Source organism: Pelmatolapia mariae, linkage group LG10_11, assembly GCF_036321145.2.
Source record: "Pelmatolapia mariae isolate MD_Pm_ZW linkage group LG10_11, Pm_UMD_F_2, whole genome shotgun sequence".
Classification (NCBI taxonomy): Eukaryota; Metazoa; Chordata; class Actinopteri; order Cichliformes; family Cichlidae; genus Pelmatolapia; species Pelmatolapia mariae.
In genome coordinates, this window is record NC_086236.1 from 15,646,582 (window position 1) to 15,659,135 (window position 12,554).

Below are 12,554 nucleotides of genomic sequence, written 5' to 3' on the forward strand. Positions count from 1 at the left end.
AAAAAATGTTCATTTACCTGTTACTACCACACACCAAATCCGGTCGTTTGTACTTGCTGGCTTGTGTAGCCACTAGGTAACAAAAGCTCAACACTGCGCCTAGCATCCTGGAGCACCTCCATTGTGTTTTGTACGTGTTTTGGAGTTTGTATGTGTTTTGGAGTTTGTACGTGCTTTGTCTCTAGGGGCCACCATAAATTTACTTTTATTTAGTCACTCCACATAAAATGTAATAAATAAATCATATAATACAAAAACCAACTATTTACATTTAAACTTTACATTTACATTTCAATCTCAGCTTTTTCCTTTTAAACAAATTTAAAGTGAAACAACACAAAACACTGCAAACCACAACACAGTTAAATATAAATTAAAATATGAAAACAAAAAGAAAATGCACATTCTCTGTCATATGGGCCTGCATGAATAAACGTTCGGGAATCCTTTATCATCTGCAACTGAATATAGTTGTGGATGATTATTATACCTTTCTAATGTGACGTTGTTGTCCCTGGCTCTCTTTCTCTGTCTCTCCCTCCCGCTCTGTTCCTGTGCTACTGCGAGTGTAACTACCGCCCCTCCCCCCTCTTCCCAGCGCAAAGCACACGGCTCGTGTGCGGAGTGAAGCGGGAAAAAACGTGCGAGAGAGAGGGTGAGAGAAAAAACAAACAAACCCACGGCTCCCAATAAGGAGCCGGCTCGCGTCGTTCACTTCAAAGTCGGCTCTAAGAGCCGTTTTGTTCGCAACCGACACATCACTACAACACAGAAAAACTTTTTTTCTACACCAGCGGTCCCCAAACTCCGGGCCAGGGACCAGTATCGGTCCGTGAGTCGTTTGGTGCTGGGCCATGAGAGTTGAGGCTTGGGTGTGAAATTTATGGTTTTCAGGGTTTTTATTGTTAACTCGGTTTCCCTGGGTCTTCGTAGTTGTGTTTCTCAATTTGAAAGAAATATTTACATGTTACCATAGCGCCCAGAAAGCATTAAGAGGCAGAGAGGACGACGTTACTCTCAGTGTTGTCAAAGCATTTTCAGGAGGACACTGCTAATAAAGTTACACAATTACACAGTGAATTCGTATTTATTATTATATTTACAAAATACCACAGTTTTTGTCTTGGTCGTATTATTCCATTTTGCTGTATTTATCTGTGACACCTTAAAGGCGAGTCTGTGAAAATATTGTCTGAGATTAAACCGGTCTGTGGCGCAAAAAAAAGGTTGGGGACCGCTGTTCTACACCATCTGCAATTCAATGTCCTTGATGATGCTAGACAAAAGATAACCGAAATCCATGAGGCTCTGAGGCTGACCCTTAGCATCATGGTAAAAGTATCCTCTTGAATGCATTGCAACAAGATTACCTTCCTTGTTAAACACAGGAGAACCAGAAGAGCCCTGATGAGATTTAGATTTGTATGCCAGTATGTCATTGAGTTCTGGAATTTCTTTTACCACGCGATTAACGTAATCATCATTGGAACCTGGATTTTTCCTCCAATTCTCCTCCACAACCTGTCTGCGGTTTTCAGGACAAACAACTGAACAAAAATCTACTTGTTTTCCTTCGCAATTAGGATGTCCAATAATGAAGATGTTAGAACATTCAGTGTCAGAAACTGACTTAACGTGTGGTAAAAGACCATTGGGCAGTGGCATACTGTCATTGACCTTTAACAAAGCCCAGTCACGCTTATTATCAAAACCATAGCAAACAACGTCTTCTACAGCTACACAATCCCACATATATTCTTGAATTTCATATGAAAAAGTAACAGTGATGTTATTAGTAAGCTGACCAGTCTTAAAATTATAAGCAGATTTAATAACATGAGCGTTTGTAAGGACAAAATTATCATACAGGAGAAAACCACTTCCACGTGGTTTCCCGCCTATTCTCACTAGACAAACAGATTTACTGAGAAGCAAGAATGTATTGGTATGTATTTCATATGGCGATATATTATATATGAACAATTTACGATTATAGCCAAAAAAACTGCCCCATGTCTTTGTGTCACATATGCCACGTGAGACACACTTGGCATATGTGACACAGCACTCTTCAGTAGAGTTGCAGCTGCTGGTAGGCATTATATCACGTCGACTGCACCAATCCCAAAGCTCCTGGGAATAAAAAATAAACAAGAAGGAAAAAAAAGAATTATATTTAAGTTATTCCTACACTCAAAAAAATGAAACTGGGTGGTTGCTACATGCATAAGATCCAAACTTGTAATTTGAACTAAATACTTCCATGTTTCTATGGTGAATGTAAATAAATCCTGTAGCACCTGCATGAAATTCAGCAACTTAATTTGTTTTTGTAGAGATGACATGATACAATCTAGTCAGGCAACTGACCACTCTTACTAGATTGTATCATGTAGTACAAATTACAAGTTTGGATCTTGTGCATGTAGCAACCACCCAATTTGATTTTTTGAGTGTAATTAAAACATATTCACAGTGATAATAAACATGTTAAAGAGCTATGTGATTTTGCCAATTTTATATATAGTGCTGTGCAAAAGTATCTGCCCCCTTTTTTTCTTTGTTTTGTTTAATTGACACTAACATGTTTCAGATCATCAAAAAAAATTTAATATTAGAAAAATAATAGTCAAATAAATGCAAAAAGCAGTTTTTAAATTATTTATTTCTTTCAGTTCATTTATCACTCACCAGTAAGGTAATCAGCACCTTAAGTCCAGCGGCTTGGATGCCAGTTTTGGGGGCCATTGTACCTGCAGGAGAAAGATGAACCAATGAATCAATAATTTCCAATTACTAACACTACCAGTGTACCCAGTGTACTGTGTCTGTTAACATCAAAAGAACATTCAATATGATTACTTTGACCGCACCAAAATCATGAAAACACATGATTTTGGTGCATCTATATCTAATGCAGGACTCAGAATAACTGAGTTTTCTACAAAGCTTGTTTTTTCCAGAAAACTAAAACTAAGTGGAAAATAAACTGCTTAATATTTCACTCTTCCTACCACGATTTGAGGACTCTCCACAGCCATTAGGAATATGCAGACTCTCTTCACAAGATGCACCTTCGTTCATTTCAAGGATTACGGAAGGCACCACACCCCCTACGCCTTGTCGCGGTGCCTCTTTTCCGGTCTGTGAAATTAATGCACAACTAGTTCAGAAATTAAGATAATGTCGTTAAGGTATATAAATGATTTATTCATTATTAATATCCTATAATGTGTTATTATAGGAGAAAATCAACACCTTAAGTCCAACAGCTACGACGCCAGCTTTGCGTGGCATCATATCTACAGGAAAAAGGTGAACAAATTAATCATTTATTTCCAATTACTAACACTACACTGTTGATATCAAAAGAACATTCAGTATGATTCATTTTACAGCATCAAAATCAGTGCAACTATACAAACATACAACAAAAGATCAACAAAGTTATCATTTATTTCTAATTACCTTCACTGACTGTCAAACTGTTAAAAGAATAAGATAATCAATGCAGAACCTCCATTTTGTAGCCAAACTATTTGTAAACCAAGACGTCAAGATTGTTGATGTCTTGGTTTACAAAACATTTTGGCATTGTTGATAAATGAGTTGGTCTGTGTACATTTACACATTTATTTCCATTTCTTTTGTTTTTTCTCAGGAACAAAAGTTGCATCTGCCTACGCATACCTGAAAGTAACCAATTATTGACCATGGGCCCGACGCCAGGCCCATTTTACAAGCGCTCTTTAAATAACTGTAACTCCGTCATCATTTATGCTAGAGAGAAAATGCAAACGGTTTTGAAAAGAAGAGAAACTGCGCTTTACGAGAATATATGGTGTATTAATAACTCCCACGAAGATGTGTGTTACCTCTCCTGCATGCAGTAATTAAAAGCTTGGCCACAGCTGATTGCGTTGCAGACTTTATTAACAGAAAATTCCACCACAGTTGATACCCTTCTTGATAGGTGGATACAAGCACTAACCCCGTGGTGTAAAGGTGCTCTGGATACCTGTTTTTGTCATGTGCTTGGATTGCACTTTGTAAGGCCTCTACCCTAAGACCTGTCCAACTTGGGTGTCCCACCTGAAGGCTAAGCTTCTGCTGGTCTAGCTCTTAGGGTCACTGAGGCACCCAACCCCCTGACCACGTCAAGGTGACAATCTCTCATGAGGAAAAATGAAAAATGAATTGCTGTTTCCCCTTCCAAAAACTCTTAACAAATTCATCCATACCCAAGTTATTTGTTATGGACTTCTCATGGGCCCAGATCACCAAATTTCTCTTTCTTTTTTGTAACATGGTGCAAAAAACCATGTTACAAAATGTTTGATATGTTTTCCAAATGGTTAGAATTTCTTTTCCTTCTAGTAAAGGAGGTGCCCCAAAGGGGGAACTCCAGACTGAGGCCAGATGAGAAGTTTTCTTTTCTTTCTTTCTTTTTTTTCAGAGTAGCAGAAAGAAGAAGGGACCACTCTAGGCACAGCTGACAGCCTGGACAGTGGTTGAGGTCAAAGGTTAGATGCTGAGGAAGACAACAAGGGTGTACGATGTGCTCTGCCCTTTCAACCTACAGTTGCATTATAAATAACTTGATCTAGCTAAGGTTGAAGTTTTCTTGTTGCAGATGAACGACTAATGTTGCTTCATATTTCTGTGTATAATCGTATATTTTTGTTTTCTTTTATGTTATAACTGTCATCCTTTGAACAAAGGGTGGAGACTCAGATAAAGAGGAGAGGATAGTGAGAGTGAGGATGACCATAAAGTGTGAATTTGTTTTTTCCTTCTGACTGTAGGAAGGATACACATTGTGAGATCCTTTGAGTGTGCAATTGTGTTGATGTTATGTTCAGTAGTTAGAAAAGAAATCTCCATGTGTTTTTATGTGATTCTTAATTAATTATTCTTAATTCTTCATTGATGAATCAAAGGATGGAATTGTACTGGCACATTTCTTTATTCTTTGTATTGATCACATATTTTAACCATATCACTTTATTATAGCAAGATCCCTCCTTTAACCAGTTGTATACATGCATGTAGAATATTATCACAAGTGGTCCCCATGTTAAGTGCACGTTCACAGAGAGCCCATTGTAAAGTGGAAGACACCCAGGCACCCTGCTCAAGGGAGGTGACCGGTGGTCATGGGAGGGGGTCAAGGATGAGCTGGACAGAATGTATAGGGACATATGATGTGCTGTCGAATGGTCTTTGTTTGAGAGTGTCGTGTGAGTATATAAGATGAGCAACCCCACCCAAATTTCAGAGATCACCCTAGTGTTTGGCTGGGATGTTTCTCTCCACATTGCAATGTGTTTATTAAACTGAATTCAAAAGATGCTCACGGGGGTGTTTGCAGGTTATTTAAAATGTCCACAACAGCAGACAGAACACACAGCTTGGTGAGGGTACAATGCAACACTGACAGAGAGAAACACAGGGCTTAAATACACTGAGGGAAACTGAGGGCATGAGACATAGGAGGGAAACATAGCTGGGAGAAATTAGACCTAACGAAACAAGGGAAGCAAAACTATAGACACTGACATGAGACAGACTTTCAAAGTAAAACAGGAAACACGCGACAGGGACAGAAACTATGACATCACAGACATGGGAACAGCGGGAAAACAGAGACATGGAACCAGGGCAGGCACACAGACTAGACACAGAACAGAGAGGGCTCAAAATACAGAAACAGAAACCGAAACACAGGATAATAATAATCAACACAACAAAATAAGAGAATCAGAACATAACCCACAATACACAATCAAACCAAAACATAAGAAACTCAAGAACCGTGACAGTATGTTTTTCCCCAGCAACGTGAGTTTAATTCGACACCTCAATGCTATTGAATTTCCCTCCATGCCAAAAGCACAGTGCCAAACTTGTGGAGTCAGTTTTCCTCTTCATATTTTTGCCATACAGATCCAGATTGTTTCAGTCCCCTCTGTGCAGTCTAACATGGAAATTTCTCTTGGAGAGGTTGAGTTTTTTATATTATTATACTGCTTTTTGAAATGTATACATTAACTTCATGCATGTGAGAAACTTAATAATCAAATGGTTCAATCGACATCAGAAGTTTCCTTGCCCTATCTGTTTTTTAAAAATTCAATCCAGAGTTCCTAGAGAGCCATGCGACCATGTGTGGAGAAAGGTAACTGACATTTTGGATATTTATGTGATTTAGATGTATATGTTACTTCTAATGCTTTTTATGATTTCTATTAGTATTAACGTATGTCTTTTGGTGAAGAATAGAAGATTGTGGCATAGCTGTGTCGCGTGTCATGAGCCAAGACCGTGAAAATGAGCAGATCACTGGGTAAATACTGTGCCATTTAAACGCATCAGCTTCATCATACAAACATATTGTTGCCTCGAGGCCACTGTAACCACTTTTGTATGGGCTCAAATTGTGGTCATAAATATTTTGTACTTGTAAATCAAATGTGGAGTTGTGAACTGAGGTTTGTAACCTTGTAAACCAAAATATGTGAAAATTGTATGTTTGTGCATCTACAGATGAGAATTTGTGTTTGTAAAAAACATTTACACAAGTTTTTTTTTTTGTTAAGGTCTGGTGACAGATACAAAGCAAAAAACTATGTGTAAAACTCTGCGCTCAATTTCCCTGCTTGTGTACAACTTTCAACTTACAAGTATGAATTTTGACCCAATTTTTCTTCTTTTCAGCTGATTGGTCAATGCCATGTCAATCACAAATTTAACAATCCAATCAGAGAACAGATGGTTTTGGCTGTTGGAGGGGTGCTTTACTGAGCTACAGGTCCTGGAAAGGTAATACAGGTTGAAGCTGGATGATCTCTATTTAAATATCCCATAGGGGTCATACAAGCTAGGTCCCTTAACCTGCAGTAGCTGTTGAAAGGATAAAGTTGTGGTATACCAGTGGACAGAAATACCATTATTACTTTAGTATTACTTTAACACAAAGTCAGGGCTGACCCGGGACCATTGGTGTGAGTCACCTGCGCAGCATAAAGGCCCTTTCACAGCGGATGCTGCACATGCTAACTTCTATCTAAGACTGACCCATTAGCTGAAAGGCAGAAAAATTGGGTCAAAATTCGTACTTGTAAGTTGAAAGTCACACACAGCCAGGGAAGTTGTATGGGCTAAAATTGTCGTCATAAATATTTTGTACTTGTAAATCAGTTTTGTACTTGTAAATCAGGATTTGTATGTGTAAAAAGAATTTGTGTGTGCGTAAAAAAGATTTGTGTGTGCCAAAAAAGTAAGTGTGAAACTCTGCACTCAAGTTTCAAGGTACAAGTACGAATTTTGACCCTATTTTTCTTCCTTTCAGCTGATTGGTCAATGTCATGTAAATCACAAATTTAACAATCCACTCAGAAAACAGATGGGTTTGGCTGTCAGATAGTGATGGGATTTCTGGCTCTTTTTAGAGAACCGGCTCTTTCGGCTCCCAACCGGCTCTTCAGGTTGTTTTGTTGCTTTAATTTATTTATTATTAACAATAATATAAACTTATGCACAAAAGGAATTACTAATGTAAAAAAAGTGGTTTTATTTATATATGTTTATATATAAATATATACAGTGGCCCCTAGAGACAAAACACATACAAACTCCAAAACACATTTCTAGCGTTAACTGAACTTCAAAACAGAGCTACCTAGATCACTTAAATTACACGATTGAAAGCATATGTGTATTGTTTGTGTATTTATACACAAGCACTCATATATATTAAAATAATTTAAAAAAAAAGTTCATTTACCTGTTACTACCACACACCAAATCCGGTCGTTGGTACTTGCTGGCTTGTGTAGCCTCTAGGTAACAAAAGCTCAACACTGGGCCTAGCATTCTGGAGCACTTCTGTTGTGTTTTGTACAAGTTTTGAAGTTTGTACGTGCTGCTTTGTCTCTAGGGGCCACCGTAAATATACTTTTATTTATTCACTCCACATAAAATGTAATAAATAAATCATATAATACAAAAACCAACTAGTCACTGTTCAACTTTTAACTATTTAAATATTCAACTTTTTCTTTTAAACAAATTTAAAATGAAACAACACAAAACACTGCAAACCACAACACAATTAAATATAAATTAAAATATGAAAACAAAAAGAAAATGCACATTCTCTGTCATATAGGCCTGCATGAATAAACTTTCGGGAATCCTTTATCATCTGCAACTGAATATAGTTGTGGATGATTACTATATCTTTCTAATGTGACATTGTTGTGCCTGGCTCTCTTTCTCTCTCTCTCCCTCCTGTTCTGTTCCTGTGCTACTGCGAGTGTAACTACCGGCCCTCCCCCCTCTGCCCAGCGCAAAGCACAAGGCTCGCATGCGAAGTGAAGCGGGAAAAAAGTGCGAGAGAGAGAGGGTGAGAGAAAGAAAAAAAAAAAAACCCCACGGCTCGCGATAAGGAGCCGGCTCTAAGAGCCATTTCGTTCGTGACCGACACATCACTACTGTCGGAGGGGCGCTTTTTTGAACTGCAGGTCCTTGAAGGGTAATACAGTTTGAAGCTGGAGGATCTCTATATAAATATCCAATAGAAGCTAGGTCCCCTAACTTTCAGTAGCTGTTGAAAGGATAAAGTTGTGTTATATCAGTGGTTAGAAATACCATCATTACTTTAGGATTTGTTTAACACAAAGTCAGGGATGACCCGGGACCATTGCTGTGAGTCACAGTGCGCAGCATAAAGGTCCTTTCACATCGGACGCAGCATGTGCTGCTAATGCTAACTAAAAGCCAAGGATCCAGAATTTGTTGCGCTGGCTGCTGAGCTCTGTGGGTTTTTGCAGCAGCTCCACCTGTTCTAGATGCACCTGCTCCTTGTTGTTTCTATCTCTGACTTGATGTCCTCTACAAGAGTTTCTGGGGTTTTTTTTATCTTCAAATGTTCAATAAAAACATGAATCACTAATTCATAACGAAGAAAGCTTTGTAACTATCCCCACTAGTGAAGACTGTGTCATTTCCACAACACTGCCGCAGCGCTGTGGAAAAGGCTCTGGAGGTCCCTGTATTAAGCACATAATCCTGTGACACAAAAATCACCAAACTCAGACCACCACACACTGTTTTCCTTCATGGTGATGAAGGAAAATGCTGGGATGGCATGTAAAAGGGCATTCATTCCCTCAGGACCTGAAGCTCCATAAAGCACCCCTCCAATAGCCAACATGACATTGACCAATCACATGAAAGGAAGAAAAATAGGGTCAAAATTCATACTTGTAAGTTGAAACTTGAGTGCAGAGTTTCACACATATTTTTTTGGCTAAGTCCACACACAAATCTTTTTTACACAAACTCAAATTCTTTTTACAAATACAAATCTTTTTTACACACACAAACTCTTTTTACACATACAAATCCTGATTGACATGTACAAAACTGATTTACAAGTACAAAATATTTATGACCACAATTTGAGCCCATAAAGTTGAGCGTAGTTTTACATGTAGTTCTTTTGCTTTGTATCTGTAACCAAATCTTAACAAAAATAAATAAATAAATAAAATTGTAACTCGTGTAAATATTTTTTGCAGACACAAATCATTTTTACACACACACAAATTGTCATCTGTAAATGCACAAACATAAAATTTTCACATATTTTAGTTTACAAGGTTACAAAACTCAGTTCAAAACTACGCAGCCTTATTTACAAATACAAAATATTTATGACCACAATTTGAGCCCATACTTTTGGACCATTGTTAAGCGTTGCATGTCTCTGGATGGGGTTGAGAGTCTGTGTATGTTTGTGTTCTCTTAGACTATGTTAATAATTTCATGATTGGTTTTTGATTGGAGGAGGTGTCTGGGCGGGAATGATCGGGGAGTTACACAGGTTAGTATTTAATTAGTGCTTGTTTCATGTCGGTGAGTTTGAAAGTGCTGCTGCTCAGTGCTTTAAGAGAATCTGCCTCCACCTTCCTAACATAGTTCCTAGCCAGAACACATGACTTTCAAAGTGACCTGATTAATGAGTTGGAGGAGTTTAAGGATACAAGGAAGATTCTGAGATAAAACTCATTGTTCTTTGTGCTCTTTGTAAAATGAAGCTTATGCCACGTTATGGAAAATTCTAGTTTATCCTCACATTTAGATTTATGTATTTAGAATCTCACTGTAGGATTTGGTATAACCTTTGTATGCTTAGGTGAAGTGTGTGTGTGTCTGTACGACCTTGTAAGGAAAACTGCTTAGCTAGGCGTAATGATATTTCACTATGTTATCTGCTAACTTTTTTGCTCAGACGGATGAAAGTCAGGGCCAGTGCCAGGAGCTTCCTGGGAAAAGATAGTGGGAGTTGCTCTCTGCCCAGCCACAGCCCGTGGGAAAGAAACCTGTTGTAACTAAAAGATACAGAGAGTTGTGTGTGTGGAGGGGTTTAAAAGAGCTGAGACATCCCAAGGGCAGAGCTGGCATGACTGTGAAGTTTGATGTGTGCGTTGGCTCTCCTGCGCAGTAATACATAAATAGCTTGATCACAGCTCTTTCCCTGTTGCAGACTGTATTTACAAAATTCCACGACAGTAAGTTCAATAAGGAAGATCTATGGTCGGACATATGTCCGCTCTCAGGTGTTGCCGGTTAAATCTATGCTTCACATCACTTCAACTTTCCCATGCTATCAAGCTGTTTGTGACATCACTGTTCTAGTCTAATTGTCTTCTCCTGGCCTTCTCCAGGCCAATCAGCATTCATCGCGCACACTTTAAATCTCACTGTGCATTTGTCATTCTTTGCAGATGCCAAATCCACCCCCTCTTTATCGCCACCTCTCATCACTCAGGCTCCATCCAAGCCACCATCTTCATCTCCACCACCAGCATCTAGACTCTGGGGTCCTGCTCTAATCCCTTTCATAGATGAGGCTCTGTTCCGTAGAGATGGGCCATCAAGGCCTTCCTCCCACAGTCCAAAAACCATATAGATCAGGGGTAACCCTAACCCTAACACCTATGTGGCAATTTAGATTCATCATTTAACCTAACCACTATCTATATCAGGAGTCCCCAATCCCAGTCCACGAGGGCCGGTGTCCCTGCAGATTTTAGATCTCACCCTGGGTCAACACACCTGAATCACATGATTAGTTCATTACCAGGCCTCTGGAGAACTTCAAGACATGTTGAGAAGGTAATTTATCCATTTAAATCAGCTGTGATGGATCAAGGACACATGTAAATCCTGCAGGGACACTGGCCCTCGTGGACTGGGATTGGGGACTCCTGATATAGATAGTGGTTAGGTTAAATGATGAATCTAAATTGCCACATAGGTGTGAATGTAAATGGCTGTCTGTGTTAGCCTGGCGACCTGTCCAGTCTGTCCCTTTAAGGTACCATATTTTGAAGATTTTTTAGGGCTGACTATAATAACCTCAGTTATCTGAATTTAGAAGTATAACCAGGTGTGTTTTTTGGCAGCATAAAGCAGGACGTCATCTTCATCTTCAGTGAAAATTAATGTTATGCCTATGTTATGCCTTATGAATAGCAAAAATTGATTTATCTCACTGGTCATATTGAAAATATCTAGAAGGTATCATAATATGAAACCTTTGTTCAACACTCCATATATATTCAGCCTCAACTGACTTTAAATGTGAAATAATGCATGCATGCAAAAAAAATTGAAATAAAAAAGTAGAAAAGGTAGAAATTCAAACCTTATTTGACAGTTTTTATTTAACCAGACAGAAGGTTGGAAAGTTGTTTTACCTGCGCTTCAAAGGCACAGAATCATGATAAATGTATTATCACCAATACGAGTATTTATGGTACATGATGCAGCAGTTTAACAAAAACGTGTATTGTATACTGTAATACTAAAACAAATAGTAAGGCGATAATCGTTTTTTTTTTTTTTTTAAACGTCCTGACTTATTAAAAACTCCGTTAATATCCATGGGCTCAGGCTCAAGCCTTCAAACTCTTGTCTTCTACAGCCACTGAATAATTGACTACATTTTGAAACTTTATGAGATTTCTCCTCTCAGCGAGCTTTTTCACACCATTCAAAGTGTCTTGCTGTCGAGTGCATTTTCAACCGACATATTCTTTAAACACAAGCTTTTCCCTCTCCACCATCTGGATAATGATGCGTTCAATTATGTCGGACAAAGGATACTCAAACTCTGACACTTCGGTTTTGACCCTTTGCATCATCATATGGATACCCTCCTGTATGCATTGCAACAACATTGCCATCCTTGTTAAAGACAAGAGAGCCAGAATATAAACAAGACTCAAAAGTCAGAAGGTGTTTGTATTGTTGAACATCATCTGTCACATTTTCAAAGAAACGTTCAGTAATAAGATGAAAACAGTCTTGGTTATCCCTCCATTGCCTCTTTGAAACCTGCCTACAGTTCTCTTGTGAAACAATCAAACAAACACAGACTTTTTATTTATTTATTTACACTTTCACCCGGATATCCAATAAAAAAAATTCCACCACTGTGGTGAATGAATCCAAAGTGTGTTAAGAGACCATCAGGAAATTTC